This window comes from Dermacentor andersoni, chromosome 7, assembly GCF_023375885.2.
Source record: "Dermacentor andersoni chromosome 7, qqDerAnde1_hic_scaffold, whole genome shotgun sequence".
Lineage (NCBI taxonomy): Eukaryota > Metazoa > Arthropoda > Arachnida > Ixodida > Ixodidae > Dermacentor > Dermacentor andersoni.
Window position 1 is genome coordinate 84,855,856 of NC_092820.1, and position 26,597 is coordinate 84,882,452.

At 46.8% G+C, this 26,597-nt stretch overlaps 1 long non-coding RNA gene across 1 annotated transcript in view; it reads right to left on the reverse strand.

Annotated features, from left to right (window-relative positions):
* The window catches only part of LOC129385466 (uncharacterized), a 76,541-nt gene that overhangs the window by 16,690 nt on the left and 33,254 nt on the right, over positions 1-26,597 (reverse strand). Inside the window, exon 2 of the long non-coding RNA XR_011895725.1 lies at positions 2,075-2,212. This is a non-coding gene — a long non-coding RNA (uncharacterized lncRNA). The remainder of the gene's footprint in view (positions 1-2,074; positions 2,213-26,597) is intronic.

Genomic DNA, 26,597 nt, shown 5'->3' on the forward strand with positions numbered 1-26,597 from the left:
TTTAGAAGTGCTTCTACCTTCCCGATTTGCAGGTGCCGAGGAAATATGAACCATTCGCGAATGAAAGATGTAGATGGGCTCTAAGACAGGACAGAATAGGCCTAGCACACGCTTTGGTGGCCGAGCCTGCAAATCATCGATATCGCAACTTCTCCTATATCGAAGTCTAACAAACGTGCTGCAGATTTCATAAGTGTTAATGAGGCTTAGGAATGCAGTTCCAACGATTTTTGGTTTTATGTATTCTGTGCAACGAGGTTCGTAGTAGCCGTTCGCCAGTGGCCCAAAAGAACTTTCAAAAACGTCAGTCAACGCCGTGCAGGATTTCGGCACGATATTTATTTCTAACTCTTTAGATTCTCTGGCTGAATGTTTACATTCGCATTATCGTATCAGTGTAAATAATTTATCGAAATATTGTTTTTTTGATACCCTTAGGAAATCGTGAATGATTAAAGTTCTGCTAGGCCTGTTGCGTCTCTTGTGCCTAGGAATTGTTTGAAAAGAGCATCTTTTTGTTTTATCAATTTCAGCGCACTCTCAGTAATCCAAGGTTTTCTTGTTTCCTTTTTTGTTTTTGTTTTTTGTTATGCGCTTATACGACTTCGTGTAAGCGCCTTTACAAACGAATAAGAACAACTCCTACGCTTTGTTAGATTCTTTTTCGTTTACACATCTTGCCGGTTTACGCGCAATATTAGATTGCGAAATTTCTGACGTGCGAATGGGCTAATATCCTGAAATGTAAAGGGTTTATCTTTAGAAAGACGTGATGGAAACACAGATCAATGCACAAGTAGAACGATAGTTAAGCAATCGCTGCCGTGCGCCGTGATGATGCCCGGTCCAATGTTGTGTGTGTCGAAATTCGTAGTAAAACATCGAGTAAACTTTCGCAGTTACCTTGAATACGAGTAGGGGTAGTAATTGCAGTAATGCAAGGATTTCGTTTAAGTACCCCTAATGTCTCTCTGTGAAGTAGGCTATCGTGCAACATGGTAATATCTATGTCACTGCCCAAAACTAAACGGTAGTCGTTATCATTCACCCAAGAAACCAGATTGTCGATGTATTAAAGAAAATTGACCTCATTCCTTCCCGGTGGGTCAAACACCACATAAATAAATGCTACGACACCTGAAGAACAGTAAAAATTTAATGTCAGCGGAAATTTGGTTAAAGTCCTCGAAAAATTCGCAATGCAAATTAGTCCTAGTGACCAACAGGACACCACCCCCTTTCTTATTGCACAGATTGATGTATCGAGAGACACATTCTGATATTTGTAATACTTCGTTGCAATACCATGTTTCGCACATCATGATGTTAAAAAAAAACAAAGAAGGCAGAAATGCGTTGTGATCACCGTGCTTTTTTCGTGCAGATCCCGTGCTTAAATATAAAAATGACGTGCACATAGTTCTCTTCCAAAATATTTTGCCAACCTCCGCTGTGTGAAGTCTTTTAGCCACGTTTAACTGTTGCAGGAACCCGCCGTGGATGCTTAGTGGCTGTGGTGTTGGGCTGCTAACCACGACGTCGCGAAATCGAATCCCGGCTACGGCAGTCACAATTAGAAAGGGAGGCGAAATGCGAAAACACTGGTCTATTCAGATTTAGCTGTGCGGTAAAGAACCCCGAGTGTTCCAAACTATTCCGATGTTCCCCGACTACAGCGTGCCTCGTAATCAGGTCGTGCTTTTGGCCCGTGAAATCCCATAATTTAAATAATTTTTCATTTAACCTTTGCAGTCAAGGACGACGTCCGATGCTTACGCGCGACCATTTACTCCATTTTATCAAACTGTTGGACTGAAGATACGCGTAGTGCACGTGAGGAGTCTGCTTTCTGCCCAAAAACTCTACAATCCAGAGTCCAGGCGTACTTGCACTGTTTGTCTTTCTTTATTACCTAAAAACAAAGTACCCACCTACTTCGTTTTTAGTAATTCGCTTTAGTCCTTCGCGGTAGGAATACCTCGCTACTATTTGCTTTTCTTCATATCTACCAAAGTGCTACTAAAATGGTCCTCACAAATAAATATTCGCAAGTAATAAAGATTCAAACGCTTACTTGCCACCACCGTCAACAAAGGAACGGTTAAAATATATGGTGTTGTATGTTATGTTGGACGTCATGTCAACATTGCACCTGACCGTACTGCTTTTTTGTTGACAGCACAGTCCAAATCGGTTCAGTGGTGTTCATAAACTGAAAAAAAAGAAAAGAATAAATTGTTATATTTAGGTCAACTTGAATTCAACGAAACAACATGGAAATATTGAATCTTGATGAAATAAAAGAAACGTTTTCAAGTTTTATACCTGTTTCCATTTATTGATCCATTTATTGCCCTACACACATCTAAGCGATATTGAAGTTCTTCCCGCACACGGCTAAGGACGTTTGGTGTAACAAAGTGAATAACATATTTGATTCTCTGTTTTCAATTGTTAATGTCGTTGATACGTTCACTGTACAGATGTTGCTTCACATAACCCCACAAGTGAAAGTATAATGACGCCAGATCCGGGCATCGTGGTGGCCATGGATTGACAGAACCCCTGCCTAGCCACTGCTGGGGGAATGTATCCACAAACTCACCAACCCTCATTGCATATTGTGGAGGAGCGCCGTCATGCTGAAAGATAAGAGCTTTTGCAAACTGTGGCACTGCATGCAATTCCAACACGTCAAGGTAGTTATTTGACGTCACAGTCTGCTCCGCGAAGAAAAATGGGCTCTCACATTATCACGCCTAAGGCTGCACCGCACGCTCACCTTAGCGATCTTACATTCGACTCAAGGTAGACGCGGTGATTTTCAGCAGCCGACAATCAGGCAATGTGGCGATAAACATGTCCACAGACATGGCATGTCGCCTCATCGCTGAACAGGATCTTCCGGAGAAATCGTTCATCAACATCTAATGCTACTCAGTTCCTTGTGGTGCTTCGTAACCTGTGTGCGCACACCCTTGCACATCATACTACGCAATGGTGGAGTGTTTTTGATTTGTTTGGGGAAATTTCACATTTCTATGTCGTTTTGTTGCTTTCCCATGACTGGTCAAATGTGCACCCTCACTCTACGGACATAACTATATTCCTAAGGTGCACTAACTGTGCCTCTATAGCAGCCACACTTTTCGTGGATATACGGTGGGGTATACGATGTGATAATTTTTAGCCTTTTAAGGACGAGACTTATAAATATCCTGAAATAAATGTTTATGTTCTATGAAATAAATGTTTATGTTCTATCTAAATATGCAGAACCCATTAAGAATAAGCATGATCAAAAAAATATATTTTGCGGAAGTTCTTTCTGCAATAGGGAATGGGGGAAGTGGAAGTGGGTTTCACCCCAAGCCACCTAAGACTTCGTTTGAATTGGCATAGACAGGAATATTCATATGTGAACCATAGAAACGCTTTCATTTGCTTCACATACCATACGCGACACCACTGCATGCAGCTCGATATCTTGCCTCGGCTTGTCTTTAATGACCTTGTTTTCGAAAGACAGTGAGTCAAGTGCCAAACTTCTTCCTCGTTCAGTGTTCCTGTTCTAAGCCATGAAGTAACGCTTGCTGTCTGTCAATCAGTGTCGGCCAAAGACATTTAGCCAGGAACTTCGTGACTGAAACTCGACAAGAATTCTTTTCTGGTATGTTGCCTGTACGCAACACTCGTCAATGAAGTATTTTAAAAGATAACACAATTCTAGTCCTCGAGCTGGCTTATTCACTGGTGGACATTACTTACACGAGAAATCGAAACACTTATTAAACATCAGGAAAATTCACTAATTAACTTCTTAACTATTTACCTTGCGGCAGATATTGCAAATTACAAATTTTAGCCGGTGAGCCCACAGTGCGTATCCACTTGAATTTTCACGACACCACCTCGGAGATAGGTGTCATCAAACTCGCCGTAAAATGCGCTGTTTATCTACTTACCTTTTTGTGAAAACGCCGTTTTATGCATAGCAGCACGATAGTATCTGCAAAACCAATGTATTTAGCCCCACACTATGGGAATTATATAACAGAACTGGTCTCAACCTAGAGATTCATTTTAAGCGCATATGTATTGCAACTCGCCGCCTACAATTCGTAAGTTATATTGTGCCGTAACGTTAATAATTGCGAAGTCAATTAGTGACTTTTCGCTAATAATTTGAATATATAATTCTGCTTTTAGTAGTATGTCTTTTCCAATATTTCAGCTGAAGGACAAGAAATATGCTATCTGCCGCAGGCAATGTTTAGAAATTCCGGACAACTAAAAAATGATCACCTTGCATATTATTGCGGTACACAGAAAGATAATTATGTGGTTTCAAAACTGTATTTGCACTTGCCTACATGTGCTTATTTTCCGAAACTACGAATGAAGGGCTTAATAGTTTTTGCCTCACAAGTAGAACCTTGATTAACCTTCAGCTAATATCTCAGAACAATGATTTCAGTTATTTTACAACAGAAAGTTTGCCAGCATAGTTTGAACATTTCAGATGGTGTCAGATAAATTGGGAGATAGTATTGCAAGCGCTTACGTTTGATGTTTCGTAGGTATGCGCTTTTTATTTCAGAACCATTGAAATTGACACAATGATGATGGGGCTTCCGCACCGCGGGACGGCGCGCGCAAAGGTCGGCGTCATGAAAGACGATGAAGCGCGTGAGCTGCAGGTTCTGCTCCTGGCCCCCTATTAAACAGAATCGTCTATCTTGTGAGACTTCGTCTTTAATCTACGTTGCAATATACAGTTGACGGCATTGTAAAAATAATACGAAAGCTCAAATTGTGCCTTCTAGCAAAGCCAGCGCAAATCCACATAATTCATTCACCGTACAAGGACAACTTCGCTTTGATGCCTACGCTGACTTACGAACTTAGCTATGCCATCGAGCATCCGCGCGTGTACATTTTCTTTCTTATTTCTGTAAGCACCCAGCCCTTGTATTGATAGCTACACGCAATACCGAATATGAAAGTGTATTAGGAACATACCTGTGATTGCAGGCACCACGTAGTATGTAGCACAGGAGTAAGGAACTGGCCTGGGAAACTATGCAGCCTGCTCTAAGGCATCAATGTTGCCAAAGCCGCCAGCATCACTAAGAATGACCGAGAAGAATCTGAGGAACCTGTTACTGAGCGGCTACGAGGTTTGGCTGGTGACTACGATGCCATCCGATCAATTCTAGCCCAGTCGATGAATTCAGGTGTGGATTGAATGCAAAAACGCTCGTGTATCCTCGTTCAAGTGCACGCAGTGATTTCAAGGTGTTGAAAAAATATTCAGGACTCATCAACTCCGGAACCATTGTAACAACCAACTAATAAATTTCGAGAGTTAAGGCCCATAATTTAATTAATCCAACTTAGAGCTTATATTCAGAAGAATGATGAGATACGTTAGCTCGAGTGGCTTGAATTTAAATGCATCAGTGTGAGCCTACTCGATTCTATTGACAAAACAACAAAGCAAACAATTTTTATGCATCTTTTGGGCTATGCATGCAGATTTAGAACCTTAAGAATACGATCCATATTACGATCCATTAGATAACAATAGTTAAACGTCTCCGTTCAATGATCAGAAGGAGACATAAGCAGGCAGGATGGTGTTAAGTGGATGTATGTGTAGCAGTTGTGATGAACCTGCTGAGTAAAGCAAATTCTGTAGAGGTACACAGCAAGAATAAACTTCGACGATTCAACGTGGTAACGGGAAGAGAGAATGGCGAGCTGAATATTTAGAAGAAGGAGCTATTACAATGAAAACAGTTGCATTAAAATGGCGTCTGCTACTTATGTCAGAAAACATGAGCTAAATTATGACATCGCATACGTTAACACTAAGAGAAATGTTTCAATGAGCACAAATTTGAAGCATTTGCTTGCAAAATTGCACGATACGTGACAAAGCAGATATATATATATATATATATACATATATATATATATATATATATATATATATATATATATATATATATATATATATATATATATGTGCGTGTAAGTGTGTGTGTGTATGTATATATCCAGGATGTATCAATCAAATTACAAAAAAATTATCGTGCTAAAGTTCCCTAAGGTTCAAATTTTACGAAAAATACGGAAACTTTGATTATGACTGCATGTTATCCTTGCCGCAAGCCTAAGTTCCATGGGAAATAGTTAAGTAATTGCGGACAAATGAATTCATCTAGACTATGCTCATTTTATCCTAATGCCCCCCTTCCACATGGTTGTCTAGCATGAAGGTTTAGAAAACAAGTACATTTAAGATATATTAATGTAATAACTAATGAATGCGTACCATTCCTGCCCTTCGTGGAAAGGCATTAAACAAAGCGGTTGTGATAATGAAAGGTTCTGCTTCCAGCTTCCATAAAATCAATTTTGTGTGATATGCTGAAAGCTGCTACTCGTGCCTAAGGTTCCTTAATGCTTGATTTTTATTACGTTACAATATACTAAGCATGTTAGGACCAGACAATAATTCTACAGGAATGCTGTAAATGTTCTCGGAGGCACTGGCCGCTTGGCCGTACACCGCCGAAGATTTACTCGTAAATGTCCCCCGTGTTTTCATAACGCTCAACTGCTCAGACGGTTCGCCATGCAGTTAAATAGGTAAATGTATGAGGCGGTTTGCGTTTCAATAGCTGCTCATGAATGCGTAAGCACTTCAGCACTGGCACTCACTGATAAAAAAGTTTTGTACCCTCAGGAACACCTGGTGAATACTGTCTAAAGGAGATGGAATAATAACCATTCCGTGCTTATTATTTCTATTTTTATGCAACTACTGTTTATCATGCTTTTGTACACATCTATTGCAACTTCTACCCTTTTCATGAAAGAACCATCATGCAGTACAAGTGCACTCGAAGTGTAAATATCAACTTTATTCCTTGCATCAAAATAAACGTTAAATTGAAAGCTTTTCTGCCCTGTTGTCTCCATTCTGTCCCTTGTCTCTCGCTCAAAAGTTAAATATGAACGCACACTAACTTTCTCAGATACCGGTCAGTATACCACTACTCCTCTGGCTTTGTATAAAGCGTGCTAATATGTGATTTTGATGAATGCAGAATTTAGGGCTACTTGGTGATAGCTTAAGTTGGACATCATGACAACTACAAAGTCACGCGCACACAGACACACAATGAAAACACACATGAGACATTAACTGTAATGTTTAATGACAAAAATTTGAAGGCCGAATTTACTCTGTGAAGGTGGATTGACAGAGAAGCTGTTATCATTCACCTAACCTATTCTAGTCTAACGAATGAAATGAGTACGGAGTAAAATGCATTGTCGACGCTTCGAGGGAGGCAACGAAGAGTCTTCTGCACGGCGATCGGTACGTTGACCACCTGTCCTTTGATGCTGAACTGCCCGCCACCGTGAGAGAGGAGCCTGATCGACATGAACGGGATCCGCGGTGCAACCAGCCGTTCTTCGACAACGTTCAGCGGGGGAAGATGTGCCAGAATCGAAGGGTACGAGTATCTGCGAGTCTTGGAAAGGAGAGGCTGTTTACCTTCGAGTAGAGAATCCTTGCAGGTACCGCACATCTCGAATTCAGACAGGGCCTCTACAGGCAACGAACGAGCGAGTACGTCGAGGGCACTGCGTTTCTTTGGTGCGTTCATTGCGGTGGAGATGCGGGACAAGTCGTCGCAGAACCCCAGGCGGTGGCAACGGCGCAGGAGAATCGGAATTGCAAGTCTAGGAAGTTGCGCATGAAATTCGAAGTCCCTCCCTTGAACGTGGCGATCATGTCGGCGTGGTACTTGCGGAGTTTCGCCTCGTTTTCCACTTCTCGTCTCTCGCCGCAGCTCGAACGAGCGCGTCGCTTGCGGCCCGCTTCATTGACTCTCGCACGATGCTCGGCCACTTGGTTCGAAGGGTTCTGCCTACGACGTTGCTTCGAGGACCTATATTGCTCCTTTCTACACGCATCGTACTTCCGCTGCACCTCGAGAGTTCTTATTTTGCGTGGCCTACCCATAGCTCATATTCGAACTAAACCGCTTGCATACGTTACATACGGTATGTGGTCTTGTACGTAAACCGAGACATACGTATCAAGATGCCAGATGCACCTTACACTAACGCCACTCGCTTCTATATAGGAACCTTACAGCAGCGCCAACCCATTGTTCGGCGACTCTCACTGCGATCCTTCACGCACAGTGACACCATACAGCCCGTGTGCGCGTGCGCTACAGGTGTTTTTTTTGCGCTAAATCGTCGATTTAATGAAAGCCGAGTTTTCGGTGGACCACCACGAAAGAATCGCGTGTTGATAGAGGTAAACAAATATATTTCAGAGCGATGATTACAATAGTTAACGCGCAGTGTACACATTGGCATAAAATCATGCCGCCCGTGTGCGCATGCGCTACATGTGCTTTTTGCGATCAACAATCATTTCTAGAAAACCGAGTTTTCTGTGGAGTGCCACAGAGGAATCGTCGATTGCTAGAGGTAAACAGCTTCGCTGCAAGAAAGAAAATCACAAACAGACTTATTGCCTAGAAACATACATAAAGATGCAGAAGGCACAGTTGTCACTGGAAAGAATTCCAGGGCCGCTTGAGAAATGCTTTTTTCATGTCATGGAAGGCCAGGGAAGGAGTGATCCCACGTAATGAGTTTCGCCGCTAATGCACAAGGTCTGGAAGATTTTTCCAACTTGCTTCGCAGAGCTGCACCGGACACAGGTGTCCTGAAGGTCAGTTTTGCCCGAGCACCGCCTGCTGCCATCTGCCAAGTGCGCACCCCCTGCCAATGACTTTACAGCGCCGCGATACTCTCTCAATCTTTCATTGACGCATCAGCCGGTCTGACCGACGTAACATTTCCCACATGAAGCTTGCCTCCTGTATAGAACACCTACTCTGCATTTCTCAAAACGTGTAGTGTGCTTCGTTGTGCAGTCTGTCTTGGCAGTACCATTGACGACACTGCACATGTGTGCAAACTTAAAAGGCGGCGAGAAAACGACCCGGATGCCGCATTTTCCAGCCACTTTCTTGAGGCGTTGGGTCAGGACATGATTGTATGGTGCAACCACAGACCATGCCTTTTTGGTTTCAAGCTTGCTTTGGCTTGTCTGGCTCCCTCGATTCCCTTCCTCATTCAGGATTCCCGCTATAGAAGTCCGCAATTCTGCAAGACAGCTAGCATTGTGCAGGCGCGGCACTTGGAGCTGAAGGCTGCATGCAACTTGATGGCCACAAGACTTTTTGAGAGTAGTGTCCGTGCAGGTTTTCTGCAATGCACTTTTTAAAGTCTTGGAAGAGGCTGAATTGTAGCTGAGGACTCGGTTTTTTGGACCATGGATTGTACCAAGTGCAAACCCGAGAGTCATGAAAAATTATACTGATATCGAGAAACTGAAGGCACTCCTCTTCATGTAACTCAGACGTGAGTTTGCGTCTTTTCCACAAAAATAAAAATCAAGAATCACTTGATTCACAAACTGTTCGGAATGTTCAAGCCGCACAAGCTTTAGAATAACTCAATAATCATCAACATATTTGAACATATGTGAAATCTTAGCTGCCCATGCTGTGCCAAGGCATGTGGAAATATGTCAGAATATCATAAGAAAAGATCACTTAAACAGGATATATAAATGATCCAATATAAATCCACTGCTTTTGAAGGGTGGGGCTGTGATTACTTGACGACTGCTGTAGAGCACAGGTAAAATTTTTAAAATTCCATAAATTTGTCAATGTTCAAACGAGTACAATCTTGAAAGGCAACAGTACCGAAGTCATTAATGTTTTAATGGACAGCGCAAGAATGTTAGCGTTGCAGAATAGAATGAAAAAGATGTACATCAGTAGAAAATGTCTATAGCGGCTGCAGAGGATACGCATACATGGAAAGATATAAGACACTCCGAATTGTGCACGATGGTAAGGGTCATACACTCGATGCAATTTGAGATGCTTTTGCAAGTATCTATAGAAGGTGCGTTGCCATGAATAGCTTTTATTGACAATCGCCCTGCATGGCATCCCTTCGTTGTGCATTTTTAAGGCGAAAAAACATCCAGGTGATCTTTTTTTGCCGCACCTTTGGTCTTCTCGAGGTTCTGCATGTTCATCTCGTTACACAAAGCCGAAGCTTTCTTCCTTAATTCTCTCTGTGAGTACTTGACGGGCGAAAAATTCTTACAGATTGCTTGTTGAGCTGTTTCTGAGAAGACTACCGTGTGAAGCAGCATGAATCCACCCTCTTTATGAGACACCAGTACGCTAGGTTTTTTTCTTAACAGGGTACTGACGAATAAAGAAGTCTTTGGGAATGCGTTGAATGTTATGTCTGGATGACTGCGTAGTAACGCCAGCTTTCAGTTTCAGAACACCATTACATTTTTGAAGAAAAGTAATTTAGCGCTACTGGTGTCTGAAATAGAGGGTGGAATCATGGCGCTTCCTAAGGCAGTGTTCTCGGGACCGCTCAACAAGCAGCATCAAAGAAGCTCATGCCCATCAAGTGCTCATGGAACTAATCAGGGCACAAAGCTTTGCTTACTTGCAATGAGACGAACTTGCAAAGCCTCAAGATCATAGGCGTTGAAAAAACGACCTGTCGGGTTTTTTCTCTATAAAAACGCACAAAAAGGGGATACCATTCGGGGCTCTCTGTAACTGAGAAAGATTCATGGCAAGGCACCTTCTCTACATTCTTGCAAGAGCATGTGAAATTGCTTCAATTGTCTGACCGTTACTTTTTGACGTCTGTTAGGTTATCTTTCCAAGTATGCCTATCCACTGAAAGCGCTCTACACGTTTTCTATAGATGTAGTAGACGTTCTTTTTATTTTATTCAGCAAAGCCAACCTTCTTGCACTGCCCGCAATGCATCGATGACTTTGGTCCTGTTGCATTTCAAAATTTTACTGGTTTGAACACTGACAACTTTATGAAATTTTTAAGATTTTACCTGTGCTCTGGAGCAGTCGCTTTTGATCACACTCCTGTCCGTCAAGAGGAGAAGATTTGTACTGGATCAGGTATTGCTCCCATCTTAAGTGATGTTTTATGCTTTTTTGATACATACATTTCCACATCCCTTGACGCAGCATGCACAGCTAAGGCTTTGCGCATCTTGGGGCATGTTGATGATTGCTTAGTTATCCTAAAGGATCTGCGGCCTGAGCATTCTGAACAGCCTGTGAACCAATTGCTTGGTGTTTTTGATTCTAGTGGCAAAAGCCTCAAATTCACCTTTGAGTTTCCTGAAAATGACGCCTCCGGTTTCTTGATATCAGTAACAGTCTGCATAACTATCAGGTGTGCTGAAGACACCGTCCAAATTCCAAAAGTCCTTAGCTACAATTTGGCCCATACCTAAATTTTGCAAAGGGGCATTGCAAAAAATCTCAAAAGCTCTTGTGACCATCGGTTTGCGTGCAGCCGTGAGCATCTGAGTGCTACGCCATCAAAGTGCTGGCTTTGACACAGAATTGCTGGCTTAAATTACAGAAATCAAATAAAGGGTCGCTGAACCCCCTTTTATCAAAGTGGAGAAATGCATTTGAAGTAGGCTATTTCCGAAATACTTTGCTGCAAAAAGTACTTCGACTTGTTGAACGGAAGTGGAGTTATTGGCAATCAAACACGGCCTCAGCTGTTCCCCTATTACTTTTTCAGTGCCTTGCAGTGCGCAGGCTACGGCGCAGCGTGGCGTGCCCACAATGCTTCACCTTCTACATTTATTTCAACGTGATGTGCAGTTCAAATTTCATTTTGGACCTTAAGGTAAATACCACTATGTCCGCCTTTGGTGCGTACCAAGCGCTAAACATGAAACAGACGCAGTGGTCTCCAGCGAGCCATAGTACGCTTAGCCAGTGGACTCGTGGCGGAAGCCCGTGGCGGCAGCGTTATCTACACCATGTAGTCGACGGCTCCTTGATGTCAGCTAACAGCGAATAGAAGCCGTCTAAGGGAATCAAGAAATAGTGCCTCTCGTAAAGAAATAGTGTGTCTAGAAGAGAATGAGGACAGTACATTCCGTTGGATGCAGAGCTTTTGAGAGACAGGTAATTTCGCGATCCAGCTGCCAGCTCCACGGTGGCAAGTACGACCGCAAAACTTGGCGGAGATGCTCATAGCAGCGCATGCTACATGCCGACTATGTTATTTCACCCAGGTCGAGGGGTGGTTGAGGGCCCCTTAAAGAAGTGAACGTAGGCAACCAGGCATGCAACAGTCAGCTTGAAACCAAAAAGGCGTGGCTTGTTGTTTGCCGCACGTTCATGACCTGTCGCAGAGGATAAAGAAGTACGCTGATAAATGCGGCAGCCTGTTCAAGCTTGGGCAAGTTGGTGTTACATCCTTCTTTAAAAGCGCAAAGGACAAGCATGAGACAAGTGTACATACATAGCGCTGTGTATGTGCACTTGTATCGCATTGTCGTTTGCGCTGCTAAAAAGGAGCGGCACCCTGGCCATTGTTTTGGCGCCTGGTACGCTTGCATGTATGTGCAATATCGTGAAGGGTGCTGCCAAGGCCTTTAGGGCACCCTCATCCGGCGCAGCTTTGTAACGAGCAAGCTAGAAAAGTATTCGACGGCTTGCGCATTAGCAACGAAACTGACAAATGTGCGAGCACTCCTTCCCTAACCTTGCATGTCAAGGAAGAAGGGTATCTCAAGCGGACCCGGAAATGTTTTGCGCCTTCTGATTTTTTTCGTTCGTTTCTGCGCAAGTATGCGTGTTGCAATTTTTCGTCATTAAACCCTTCAGTTGATGTCTAGCGCCTGTGCATTTTATGTGTCTCTTCTTTGTGTTTGCATTCCTTTGTGCTTCTTATGATGCCCAAGTTGATGTACTTCTGTATTTATGGTTTATATCATGATAGCCTCATAGCGCAAATGTAGTAAAGGTACAAGCTGTGCTTGGGCTATCAGGATTGTTCGTGCTGTTATCGGCGGCGCATAATAGGAGAACATTTCTGGTTGGTTGGCACAACCTGTACTTCTCTGTGCAATACCCTACTTGGTCTCACTGAAACTGCTTATATGTCGCTTGCATAACCTGTTTGAATATTACTTTAAAACAGATGTGTGCCATATAATTTTCTTTGCAGCCCCTGCACTAATGCCCCCCCCCCCCCCCCAGTGTACGTACCTGCCCTATCCAGTTACATATATTGCACAGTTCTGCAGACTGCTTTTTGCTACCAATAGTTGATGGCATAGAACTGGTAATCGGGTAACCTTACTACATGGAGAACTGTTTAATGACGTCATGAAAAATGGTAAACCAATCCACTCTGTGAAGGTGGTTGATCAACAAACCTGTGCTGTAGACAGGAAACTGCAAACTACTTTTTATATTCTATATGTGAAAGACTTTGTAGGCTGCCGATGCCGCGGCAGCGTGTGCACCCGTAATCGAGAAACGTATGCGAGCAGCTCTACTTGCTTGCCATTGTTGCCATACTAGTGACGTCACTGCCCACTTCGTACTCTGCTGTTGCAGCGGCAGCTTACGTGGCAGCAGTTTTAGTGAGAACACATGCGAGGGAGTGCTACGTGCTTTGAATTGTTCGCGCGGGCCTATCATCATTCATGTGGTATGGATGCTTGTTGTGTGCTTATTCTTTCTTGAAAAAATGCTGTGCTTTATGTTTTATGTGTCATTCCTAAGGAGATAGACACCTGTCACTTCGAAATTCATGGAATGGTATTTTCTTCGAAAGAGACAAAAACAAATCGCGGGATTCAAGCCATAGACAGTTTCGCTATAAAGAAATTTCCGGTCATGTAAAAGATGTCTGTCTTTTTCAGGCACTGGTGTATCATTTTGGAGGAACAAGAAGGGTGGCCGGCCGTGAACTGCTTACATCTTCCACACGACTTCCAAGTTTCATGATTCTTCTAGCCATCATGCTGAGGTGTCATCTAGTCAAAAATAAAAATAGCTAAGTAACCCAGACTTGCCATGTTATATTGACAAATTAATTAGTTGCTAGGGCAACAGAGCGCGTGCAAGGAGATTTCCTCCACTTAGTTATATTTTGCTCGTATTTTCATAGCATAATCAACTTTCATTTATTTGAACTGCTTGCTTGCCTCCCATATTACAGCATGCTGGCCGTCACCCAGCATGCTGTCCAGCTTGCCCATTATCATAATCCATCATGATGATGGATCTCATCGTGCCTAGAAACGGCAAATTCTCAATAGGGCAGCGAAGCTGAAATGTGCGGCCGGGATTTTTATCGCTGGGTTAATCCTCAATCGTTCATTAAACGACGGCTTGGTAGGCCGGCGAATCCTTGGTGTGCAATTGCTGCTTGCGCTCGGCTTGGCAGGACTGTTCTTGTGCCCGGGCTGAAGCATCGGCACGGCTTACACGAGTTCGTTCCCAGTTCTGCTCGCGGCGTTGCTGTTCGAAGCTGCCTGTTACTCAGGAGTAAGTACGACGCGTGGGCTACCCATTTCGGTGCCGGATAGAAACTGCAGCGCTTCCGCTCGGCTACGGCGGAGAGCAACGACGTCACTACAGGCACAGCCAATCGTGCGCCTTCCTTTGTGTTTTTTTCTCGCGCATGTACAGGGGTTTCACGGGAGGAGTTTTAGGCGTAGAGCCTACAGACAGACGGAGGGACAGACGAATTGGCTAACGATACGCAGCTTCGCTGTAATTATTTGAAATATATGAATAATTCTATGAAGAATGCCAATGAGAAAATTGCAGAGCGACATGAAAAACTCCCGATACAGCTTTGTGTTGCTAAATAGGTGCTCCATAAAAGTGTTTTACCGAGCGTGAAACAAGCCCGCCAATGCTCGCGAAATTGCCACGCGACTGCCCGCTCTGGGAATTGTGCATGTGAAGATGTGCATTGAAGGCGGGCGGCTCACAAGCACAAACTCCGACGCAACGTGCAAAACAAAGCCCACTGCGTAGGAATTTACAACACTGGCGAAATAATAAAAAAAAAGAAATGCCCGACACAAACGAAAAATACATGAGACAATAAACGCACCAAACAGTGCACTAGCAAAACATAACAAAATGAACATGCGATGAATAACTTAAAGATTAAGCGCGAATGAAAGGAAAGGGTACGGCGGAGCGTTCCGAGCGCAGGCTGAAACACGAGGATCTCTGTAACCTGGTTCGCGAAGATCGTGACGGACTTACACCGCCTGTCGATCTGCCGCCGAAGAGTTCGGCCTGGGGGTTTCAGCTTGCCGACTACATCTTGAGCAGTCTGTCGGTGCAAGACTTCGCTGCTCCCTCTTCCAAAGCACCATCCCTGCTCGCCGAGGCTACCTCGTCTCTCGTCACGCTCGGGCGACCCACTTGATCAACCTGCCCGGCGAGCTCAGGAACAATAGGGAGTTTCCCTTCCTACCTCCGTGTTAGTGGCACTGCGACTGTGGCGGCAATGGCGAACATGCCGAAATGGACGAGGGCACGCACTTTGGGACAGTTATCCTTCACGTTTTTAGGTAAAGAAAGATTCTCATCATTCTCTTTCTATTCTTTGTCGGAGAAGGAGCGTAAACCTTGTGTACATAAGAGGATTCTTTTCCTCCGCAAAAAATAAAATAAAAAATAAATCAATACGATAGCATCTTTCCAGACAAAGTTAAGGATTGTGTAGCTATACTTGAAGGACTAACAATGATGGACCGTGAAAGGGGTATTCATGAATTATAACAAGTGTTCCCGGATATAACTTCTTTAGCTATATAAACGTGGAAGCTAATGAACGTTTTGTTGTCCCCACAGTTAAAACAAGGACGACTACGTGTAAACATAGCTTTTAGATTTTAAATGCGAAATCTTCCCTAGTCAGAGTAAACGCCACACGCAAAACTACTCAAGGTCACAGGGTTTGTCGCCTATGCGCGCGCTCCGACGTGCCCGCTCGCTCGCTCGCCGCTACTGACAGGGCGCTTCCTCGGGCCACTCGCCCGCACGGGCAGTACGGGTGCGCGTGGCCCAAGTAGACGCGGCTCGTTTGCACTAGGTGCGCTACGCTGCGCGTTGGTCTATATTTGGAGATACAACGAAGGATTACTCAACAGTAACAAATGAAACAGGAACGTATGTGTGCAAAGGCTATGCAGGAACAATACCTGCGTACCTAAGAAGCGAGGGCAGCGAGTCATGAGGCGATGCGACGGGCCGCCGTGATGTTCGTGGCTGAAAAGTCGTGCAGCACGACAGGCAGCGCGAGCGAGACGAGAATCACCGCGAGGCAAAGGACAGTGGCACGGCTAAGAGGTGGCTAACCGAACAGGCCACCCAGAACCAAGCGGTGATGATTGGAGGAGGGTCACCTGCGGTGCTCAGACGCGTACGTCCGAAAGCGCTTTGTCGAAGACAAACTCGGTGGCGCGTGTGGCTTCTGCGATCGCGTATGGTTCAGATCGGACGTCTTCCTGATGTCGCGGCCATGCCTTCGGCCATCCTCGAGCTAGCATCTGTGGGCAGAGGGGACGGAGGGGTCGTCAGTGGGGTTTGTGCTTTACGCCCCCTGCGGATTTTCTCTGCATTGGAGAAAGGTCTCGCGCCTATAAAAGCACCGATCACCAGGTTGCCCATAACCAGCAGCACTCACGCCTTCCACTCCTCAACGCCGATCACCGAGCGCCTGGTGTAGCTCCACATCGCGTCCACGCGAGGGAACTACCTCACACAGGGTGGTCAGTTTTCGATTCGTCGGCCAATTCGTCAGCGTTTCGGTCGACATGGAGCAGATGGTGGGCTCGCTGCCCAGCAACGTGATGCCACCTCCTATGGTACCAACAGCAACAGGAATTCCAGTAGTTGAAGATGTAGTCTCGGAGTTGGGCTCCAGACTCGTATGAATTTGCAACACCAAAGAAATAATTGGTCAAAACACATATACACTTGCGTCTTGACTTTCAGAAATAATACGTATTGCTTTGCGCAGGCATCGAGGATGGTTTCCGCCGTATGTTTAAAAGAAAGAGCAAATTATTATAACTTACCATCAAAACTCTATAATTCATGAATATAGGAAAACTGGTGTTGTGGCTAGCCATGGCCCTTGCCTTCAAAAGGAGGACAACTAGTGCAATGATGCTGAGTTTCCCCATCCTACTTAACAGTCGATGCTGAGAAGCATATCAAGGTTCTATATTTGCGCCTTATATATACACGTGCTTTCTCATTCGACCTAAACAGCTATCTCGATATTATGCGTATTTTTTTCATGCCACTGCCTCTTCGTATTTTTTTTTCGCGAGCATACGCATTATTGTAATAGGCAAGTTGGGAAAATATATTCTGCAGCTAAAAGGCGAACGAGTTGTCACCAACACGCTGTCCAGCTGTTCAAATGTCACGGGCGCTGCCTGGAAATTGCTTCTTGAAACATAGCATTTGCATTACTTTTGCGAGAGCGCTGGCATGAAATATTGACCATAAATTTAAGTTCACATAGAACACAAAGGTTTCGGCCTATAAGGTTGTACCTAAGCTAAACTTTGAAAAAATGGCCACAGAAGTTAGCTAGTCGCCAAATTCGGCATACGTCTCGCGGCTATTCTCAAATGAGCGGCGTGGTCTTTCTCTGCATCTAACTCCGTCTTGTTGTAGGTACTGAAAATGGAACTTCTGCAAAATGCGCGTGAAATGTTACCATAAATTCCTCAGTTTCAAATAATAACGGTGTCACAAGATGCCTCTTCGATCACAATCGAGCAGAATCGCAATCGAACTTCTTGGTAGTGACTGGCTCTTTTGTGCATGCTACGGGAGGGAGCAAAAATGGATCCAGACCTTTGACCTAGGTCACGCTCGATTCCTGCCGAAAATGACCATGTGACACTGGAATGCGCGTCAGAAATAGTATCACAATGAAAGCACTATGGTATAAAAAGCATGTCGGCTGAGTTGATGGTATCTCGAAGATTTCAATTTAGTTTACATTCTATGTAGTTATTTGAGAATGTACATTGTGTTTTCAGCAATACGGAACACAATTCATGTAAGTGGGAAATAACATTATATCTGTAGATACTGAAATGTAAGGAAAAAATCCGTAACGGAAAACAACACCTATTTTCTGGCTCTAATATCGTCGCGTTGTAGTGAAAAAAATGAACATGTACAGGGAAACGGTGAACTAAGAATAAAGCTGTCTATTTGGCGAATATTCTGCCATTCGAACAACTCTGAAAGGGCAACGATAGCTGCCATGCCTGCCTTGAATGACTTAAAAAAATCGACGGGTCAACTGCGCAAGCACTTCATCCGTGGATGGCACCGAAAGTACAACCATAATCCAACGAAGCTCCGAACATCTTTAGCGGAGCACGGCATTGGCAAGTTCTTGACGGCACGAACCTTTTCAGGGTCAGGCCAACCACTGGTGGTAATTACAACTTGGCCAATGGCTGTTGTGTGGCGTCTGCCGAAATTAAACTTTCTGAAGTTGATTGGAAGACCAGCTCGACGAAAGGCAGCTAGAATTGTTGCTTTACTGGTAAGGTGGCCCTTGAACATTGGAGAAAACACAATGACGTTGTCTAGGTAACAGGCAATTTGACCCTTTATAGCGTCTAAGTAAAGAGTCCATCATCCGTTCGAAGGTAGCTGGAGCATTACAGAGTACAAAAGGCAAAAGCGGAAGTTGATTGAGGCCGTTAGGTGTAATAAACGCTGTCTTTCCGCGGTCCGTGTCCTCGACAGACAACTGCCGTTACCCGTACCTTAGATATAATGATGAGAAACATTTGGCTCCTTGAAGGCACTCAAGGGTGTCATCAGTGGGCAGCCGCGGATATATGTCCTTGCGTGTTACGTTGTTCGAAGAACGATAGTACACGCACGATCCCCTGCATTTATGCTTCTTCCTGATCAGGACAACAGGAGAGGCCCATGAGCTCGAGGGTGCTTCAATGACTCCTTTTACAAGAATTTCACCCACTTCGCGCTGAATGATTTCATGTTCAGAATGAGACACGCGATAAGGTTGCCTGAAAATATCCCTAGCAGCACTGGTATGAATACGGCCAATCATCAGGCACGATTTCCCTAATGCACGCTAGTTGAAGTCAAATGTAGCTCTGTAAGTGGCTACAAGACTGCGAAGCTCAGTAGTTTCATCAGGCAGAACATCAGGATCAATCATCTTCGTAATTCGCGATCGAAAAAGAGGTGCTAGATGCAGTCAAGGTTCATTAAACGTCATCATCCAGGACAGATGTGTGGCAAGCGGAAGAGGGCCACAGTGTTATTGCACTTGCACTTTATACGGAACTTCACGGCGACGCCGGTGGTCGAAATGCGTCTGAAGTGTCCATATAATTGATATCACAATAAAATACACTCAAGAAAGTTAAACGGTGGTTATTGTTAGGCACAGGGATGAATTGGGACCCTACATTAGGGCACGATTGCCCTAATGCACAGTCGTCAAAGTCAAAGATCTCTCTGCAAGTTTCTAAAACGCAGCGGAGCACAGTGGCTTGGTCGGGCAGAACATCATGAACAATCATCTTCGTGAATTTGTGTGGGAGCGAACGAGAGGTTCTAGATGCAGTGAAGGTTCATTGAACGTCGCCATCTAGGACGTATATGTCGCATGCGGAACACAGCCACGGTGTTATAGCTCTTTTACTTTATACGGAACTTCACGCGACGCCGACGGTCGAAATGTGCCTGAAGTGTCTGTATAATTGATATCACAGTAAAAGAAGCCCAAGGACGTTAAACGGTGGTTATTCCATGGTGGTGTTGCGGAGGCTGTTTGACACACGGACGAATTCAGAGACACCGTTGGAGATATGGCGATAGGTGAACGAGCTTGCTCTAGTTTTAACGCGATCCCGTTAACGGCTCCTACCGCACAAAATCTTGCGTTAGTGGCACCATCGGCGGAGTTGTCTGTGAGCAACAATTCCGATATATATTTAGATATATCCTTATGCCAAGGCTGACTAATCACATGCGGTGTACGGGAGTTTATTGCTACAGCATTCTACCACTAAAGTTGCTCGTACCTTACCTTACATTCTTGGCAAAGTTATCTCTCTAAATTTTTAGAATAACAGCCAACAAACAAAATTCATTAAACAGAACACCATCAACGCATGCCGCGTATGTTAAATCTTCTCAGATTCAATTATTAAAAGTGAGAAACAATAACAGGCACCTGAAAATGACGTAATTTGTTTGGCACTGCTGTACTCTGCCTTGGGGATCGGCATATGGAACTGGCCGTGTTTCTACCAGGAAGCTCTCCTTAGTGCATAGGATTCGCCGGCAGCGTTTCCGGTAAATATTCCGGTTACATAAGCTGCACTTACCACTTAGCGGCAACTGCAGCTTATGTATCTTTGAACGATATCGCGTTCTTTGGAATCTTTGAATGCTGTGGCGTTCCGCTCCTAAATGTGAAGCTTAAGCGTCCTCGAATATTTATTTTCTCTTTAGTTTTTCTATGATCATAGTTGTTATCTGTACAACCTTGCACCAGGACTGTGTAGTCAGTAGGTGTTTGCAATAGAATAGATTTCTGCCTCAGCGTATTATTTCTGTTGTGTTTGAGCAAACCTACCTCTATAGTTATTCCAGGGTGTACCGAGGGCACACTAAAGCTTAGAATGTAAGATTCATAGTGAGTTGAATCTTTTTAAAACTGCTGTTTCTAAAACGATAGCGGCAAAATCGTTCATGACGGCACTGCTTACTTGCAATTCTGTGTGCGCGCACTGTACGGGCGTTTCCCTCTAACTTGAGAAGCCATTGCTGACATTTTGAAGCGTTTGTTTCCCCAGGTTCCAGATGCGTGTCCAAGTCTTTCATTACAGCCTGGACAAGCCAACCTTAAACCTTGCAAATAGGGAACTTGCCAAATAAAGGTAGTAAATCATGTATCAATGCTAAATCGTTTGAAATGATTGCACTTGGCAGCACCCGCATTCGAAAAATGCATTTTTAATTTCGTCAAGAAAAGCTAAATTTGTTTAATATTCTAAGCATGATACACATCATATCAAAGGCGAGCTGTACGAAAGGCGAACTGTAAAAGAAATCTTTTATGAGTGGAATTTTACCTGTGTAGGTAAATGAATTTCACGCATTTATCGATAAGAAATCATGCGGCCAATCAGCTAAATGGTTAAACTCCAGAGTAAGTGGAATTGCTTGCACATAAAATTGTGGGAAATAACAAACAAAGAATAAATGGACACGAGCTTTGCGGCAGTGCATTTGAATTTATGACGAATGAAATATATAAAGACAAACCGAAAGTATATATTTTGCTATAGGAGCATTCTTCTTTTATCGACATTCCAGTGTCGAGAAACACGTGTGACACGACAAATTCACATTGCCAACCATATTCACAAAGTATTGCTCTAAGGTCACTGTGAATTGCCTGGATAGATTATACGGTTTTATGGAGCCAAATAAATACGCAGCGAACTTATATACAAGAAAAACATGTGGAAACTGAGTGTTAATAAATGATATCGAATAATTTATAAAGAAGGGTAAATTTACAGTAACCATTCCAGGCCCAATCTAGCACAAGAATCTTACACTTGATGAAAAAGACGTTCCACTGCATGTGGTAGCCGAACCCACAACACCCTCGCGAGAGCGGTGGAAATTTATGTTTTTCTGAAGGTTTTATAAATTCGTATAGGTTACATCTCAAAAAACAGCACGTGACCTGCATAAACAAGAAAGTAACCTTTTCATTTGTAACCTTTGCAAAGGCTAAAAATGTAAAGGTTAAATTGTTGTGCCTTTTATGTTAAAGGTGCACAAAAATGTGAAAATGTGCACGTTTTTAAAAGTTACTTTGTTTACAGTGTAGGAATAGCCGAATGACAGCAGTTTTTCTTCCACCCAGTTCCAAGTGTATGTCTTTGCACCTGCTACATCTATCAGTCGAAATGCTAGGTCAAAGTGGCGGCGGACAAAGAACAAAACTTAAAATGCTGGCGCCACCAGCACGTGATCCTAAATTTATTATCTTGAGAAAGGCTGAAAGAATACCATTGCTAGTATGTCATACATTACTGAGAAATAATTGTTTTCTTGGGAAGTACCACATGACCCGAAAGCTCGTAAGCTCGTTCATGTGACAAATAAATGTCCACCTTCCTCAGGCCACACTACCCGTACTTCTCAGTTATTTGTTTTATTCCGATTGAATACTTTATTCACTCTTACACAGTCAAGTATTTAACATCAGTCAGCTTCTTCCACACTCATCACTGGTTTTGAAAAATGTATCTATTGTGAAGGGCAACGTGTTGTCTTTGTTAATCACGTTGACTCTGTAGCTTAAAATGTTTTTCGTGTAGGAGTTGCCCAAATTGGCAAATGTGTGGGAATACTTATATGGGAATAGCTATTATGCGGACACTAGAGGCGCGTTCTTCGCTCACCGTCGTCGCCGCCGCCGTGCTGTGAATATATTCATAGCGCACACCTGGCTCACACACCGATCGCCGATCGCTAGAAGCTTCCAGACACGCGAATTGCGCGCAGTGAGTTTGGCGGCAACACGACCTAATAACAAGGATGCACTGTTAATCTGCTCAATTGGCTCTGAAGGGGCGACTGGGAGACATTCTGCGGTCAACTAATCATACGAGTGTTATTTGCACGAATACAAACCTTGCTGCAAGCATTTCTGGCCTGTACAACAGCTGACTAGTAGAGTGCATGTCCAATCGAGGTGCATAAATGGGCATGAAGGGAAAGGAGGGCAAGTGCCAACCTAAAGATAAATAATTCTTTTTCTTAATGCTGACAAATGCCAGTGGCTTTCGTGCGTCTCATCTCGTGCACCATCGTGGCTAGCAAGCTTACGAAAGCAATTGCGGTGCCTTACAGAAGCACGCAGTGCCTCCCCATCTTTATTTTCCTCCTCTCTCAACAAGAAGCCAGCTACGAGCGGCGATATTAGTGTCCGCGCGTTGCGGCATCGGTGGGCGCTACAGTATTTCAACGCGCAGGAATTTTGGTAAGCGAAACTGTGTCATATGCTTAAAGTTAGACACCTGTTTCGATAGGTCAATCTTGCTTTTCCGTAATTTTAATGAAGACTAGGTGTGTTGTAAGCATGCAGACTTGGAAAAAGGATAGTAAATTCTATTCGACGGTTTCATTATTTTTCATCGCAACATGAATCAGTGAGTATCTGGCAGTGTGCACACATGCTCGGCTCTTCAACGAACCTCTGTCAAGCCGACATGGGTTACCGTATATGCGGGAGTGGGTGTGTACAGCTTTTCAATCATAATTCAACCCCGGCTGTATCATTCGGTATGGGGCAATTAATTGCTAATAAGTGAAGGAGCGGACACCACTTGTGGACGAAGCACGTTTTTAGAAATAGTTTCTCAAGGGCGATTTCACCCATCTTTTGTACTAAGAAATGCTTACCAATAATGCAGCTATATGGCGTTTCCGCTCATGTCTGTAATATGATGGCCGAGAATATAGGAGAGAACATTTTTTGGGACTGTGATCACACGAAGTGGTAGTAACCGCAAGGATGGCAGTTTGGGCTAGTTGTCATCGGATAGCCCAATAAATTTAAAGCACGATCGAGGCAAGACCACAACAAAGACAAACAAACCAGTTTTCTGCAATTAACTCAGGCGGAAGTAAGTGCTTCTTTGTGTCCATTGTCGTCCCGTCTTCATTCAGGCTTTAAACTTATTAGCCTATGACCTCAAACCTTCGGAGAGATCAGAGAAACTAGCTGCGAATGAACCCTGCGTAAATTACAACGTCAAGATTTTTGTGCCAGCGCTTGAGGATCTTGTCATCGCGTACGTCTTGCATCATGCTCCCTCACTGGATCTGAAAGGAAGGTTCCACGGCTGCGGCATTTTCTCTTTGAGGGTAATTAGGTTTTAACGCCACGCTCAATGAAGTTTCCTTGCGTTTGCCTTCCCGTACGTTAAACTAAAATCTTGGAGGAACACACAGAAAAGGGTCCCACAAAGGGGCTTGCTTTTATTGTACGTAAGGCAACAAACACTATCCTAAAATGCCTGCCTGCCTGCCTGCCTGCCTGCCTGCCTGCCTGCCTGCCTGCCTGCCTGCCTGCCTGCCTGCCTGCCTGCCTGCCTGCCTGCCTGCCTGCCTGCCTGCCTGCCTGCCTGCCTGCCTGCCTGCCTGCCTGCCTGCCTGCCTGCCTGCCTGCCTGCCTGCCTGCCTGCCTGCCTGCCTGCCTGCCTGCCTGCCTGCCTGCCTGCCTGCCTGCCTGCCTGCCTGCCTGCCTGCCTGCCTGCCTGCCTGCCTGCCTGCCTGCCTGCCTGCCTGCCTGCCTGCCTGCCTGCCTGCCTGCCTGCCTGCCTGCCTGCCTGCCTGCCTGCCTGCCTGCCTGCCTGCCTGCCTGCCTGCCTGCCTGCCTGCCTGCCTGCCTGCCTGCCTGCCTGCCTGCCTGCCTGCCTGCCTGCCTGCCTGCCTGCCTGCCTGCCTGCCTGCCTGCCTGCCTGCCTGCCTGCCTGCCTGCCTGCCTGCCTGCCTGCCTGCCTGCCTGCCTGCCTGCCTGCCTGCCTGCCTGCCTGCCTGCCTGCCTGCCTGCCTGCCTGCCTGCCTGCCTGCCTGCCTGCCTGCCTGCCTGCCTGCCTGCCTGCCTGCCTGCCTGCCTGCCTGCCTGCCTGCCTGCCTGCCTGCCTGCCTGCCTGCCTGCCTGCCTGCCTGCCTGCCTGCCTGCCTGCCTGCCTGCCTGCCTGCCTGCCTGCCTGCCTGCCTGCCTGCCTGCCTGCCTGCCTGCCTGCCTGCCTGCCTGCCTGCCTGCCTGCCTGCCTGCCTGCCTGCCTGCCTGCCTGCCTGCCTGCCTGCCTGCCTGCCTGCCTGCCTGCCTGCCTGCCTGCCTGCCTGCCTGCCTGCCTGCCTGCCTGCCTGCCTGCCTGCCTGCCTGCCTGCCTGCCTGCCTGCCTGCCTGCCTGCCTGCCTGCCTGCCTGCCTGCCTGCCTGCCTGCCTGCCTGCCTGCCTGCCTGCCTGCCTGCCTGCCTGCCTGCCTGCCTGCCTGCCTGCCTGCCTGCCTGCCTGCCTGCCTGCCTGCCTGCCTGCCTGCCTGCCTGCCTGCCTGCCTGCCTGCCTGCCTGCCTGCCTGCCTGCCTGCCTGCCTGCCTGCCTGCCTGCCTGCCTGCCTGCCTGCCTGCCTGCCTGCCTGCCTGCCTGCCTGCCTGCCTGCCTGCCTGCCTGCCTGCCTGCCTGCCTGCCTGCCTGCCTGCCTGCCTGCCTGCCTGCCTGCCTGCCTGCCTGCCTGCCTGCCTGCCTGCCTGCCTGCCTGCCTGCCTGCCTGCCTGCCTGCCTGCCTGCCTGCCTGCCTGCCTGCCTGCCTGCCTGCCTGCCTGCCTGCCTGCCTGCCTGCCTGCCTGCCTGCCTGCCTGCCTGCCTGCCTGCCTGCCTGCCTGCCTGCCTGCCTGCCTGCCTGCCTGCCTGCCTGCCTGCCTGCCTGCCTGCCTGCCTGCCTGCCTGCCTGCCTGCCTGCCTGCCTGCCTGCCTGCCTGCCTGCCTGCCTGCCTGCCTGCCTGCCTGCCTGCCTGCCTGCCTGCCTGCCTGCCTGCCTGCCTGCCTGCCTGCCTGCCTGCCTGCCTGCCTGCCTGCCTGCCTGCCTGCCTGCCTGCCTGCCTGCCTGCCTGCCTGCCTGCCTGCCTGCCTGCCTGCCTGCCTGCCTGCCTGCCTGCCTGCCTGCCTGCCTGCCTGCCTGCCTGCCTGCCTGCCTGCCTGCCTGCCTGCCTGCCTGCCTGCCTGCCTGCCTGCCTGCCTGCCTGCCTGCCTGCCTGCCTGCCTGCCTGCCTGCCTGCCTGCCTGCCTGCCTGCCTGCCTGCCTGCCTGCCTGCCTGCCTGCCTGCCTGCCTGCCTGCCTGCCTGCCTGCCTGCCTGCCTGCCTGCCTGCCTGCCTGCCTGCCTGCCTGCCTGCCTGCCTGCCTGCCTGCCTGCCTGCCTGCCTGCCTGCCTGCCTGCCTGCCTGCCTGCCTGCCTGCCTGCCTGCCTGCCTGCCTGCCTGCCTGCCTGCCTGCCTGCCTGCCTGCCTGCCTGCCTGCCTGCCTGCCTGCCTGCCTGCCTGCCTGCCTGCCTGCCTGCCTGCCTGCCTGCCTGCCTGCCTGCCTGCCTGCCTGCCTGCCTGCCTGCCTGCCTGCCTGCCTGCCTGCCTGCCTGCCTGCCTGCCTGCCTGCCTGCCTGCCTGCCTGCCTGCCTGCCTGCCTGCCTGCCTGCCTGCCTGCCTGCCTGCCTGCCTGCCTGCCTGCCTGCCTGCCTGCCTGCCTGCCTGCCTGCCTGCCTGCCTGCCTGCCTGCCTGCCTGCCTGCCTGCCTGCCTGCCTGCCTGCCTGCCTGCCTGCCTGCCTGCCTGCCTGCCTGCCTGCCTGCCTGCCTGCCTGCCTGCCTGCCTGCCTGCCTGCCTGCCTGCCTGCCTGCCTGCCTGCCTGCCTGCCTGCCTGCCTGCCTGCCTGCCTGCCTGCCTGCCTGCCTGCCTGCCTGCCTGCCTGCCTGCCTGCCTGCCTGCCTGCCTGCCTGCCTGCCTGCCTGCCTGCCTGCCTGCCTGCCTGCCTGCCTG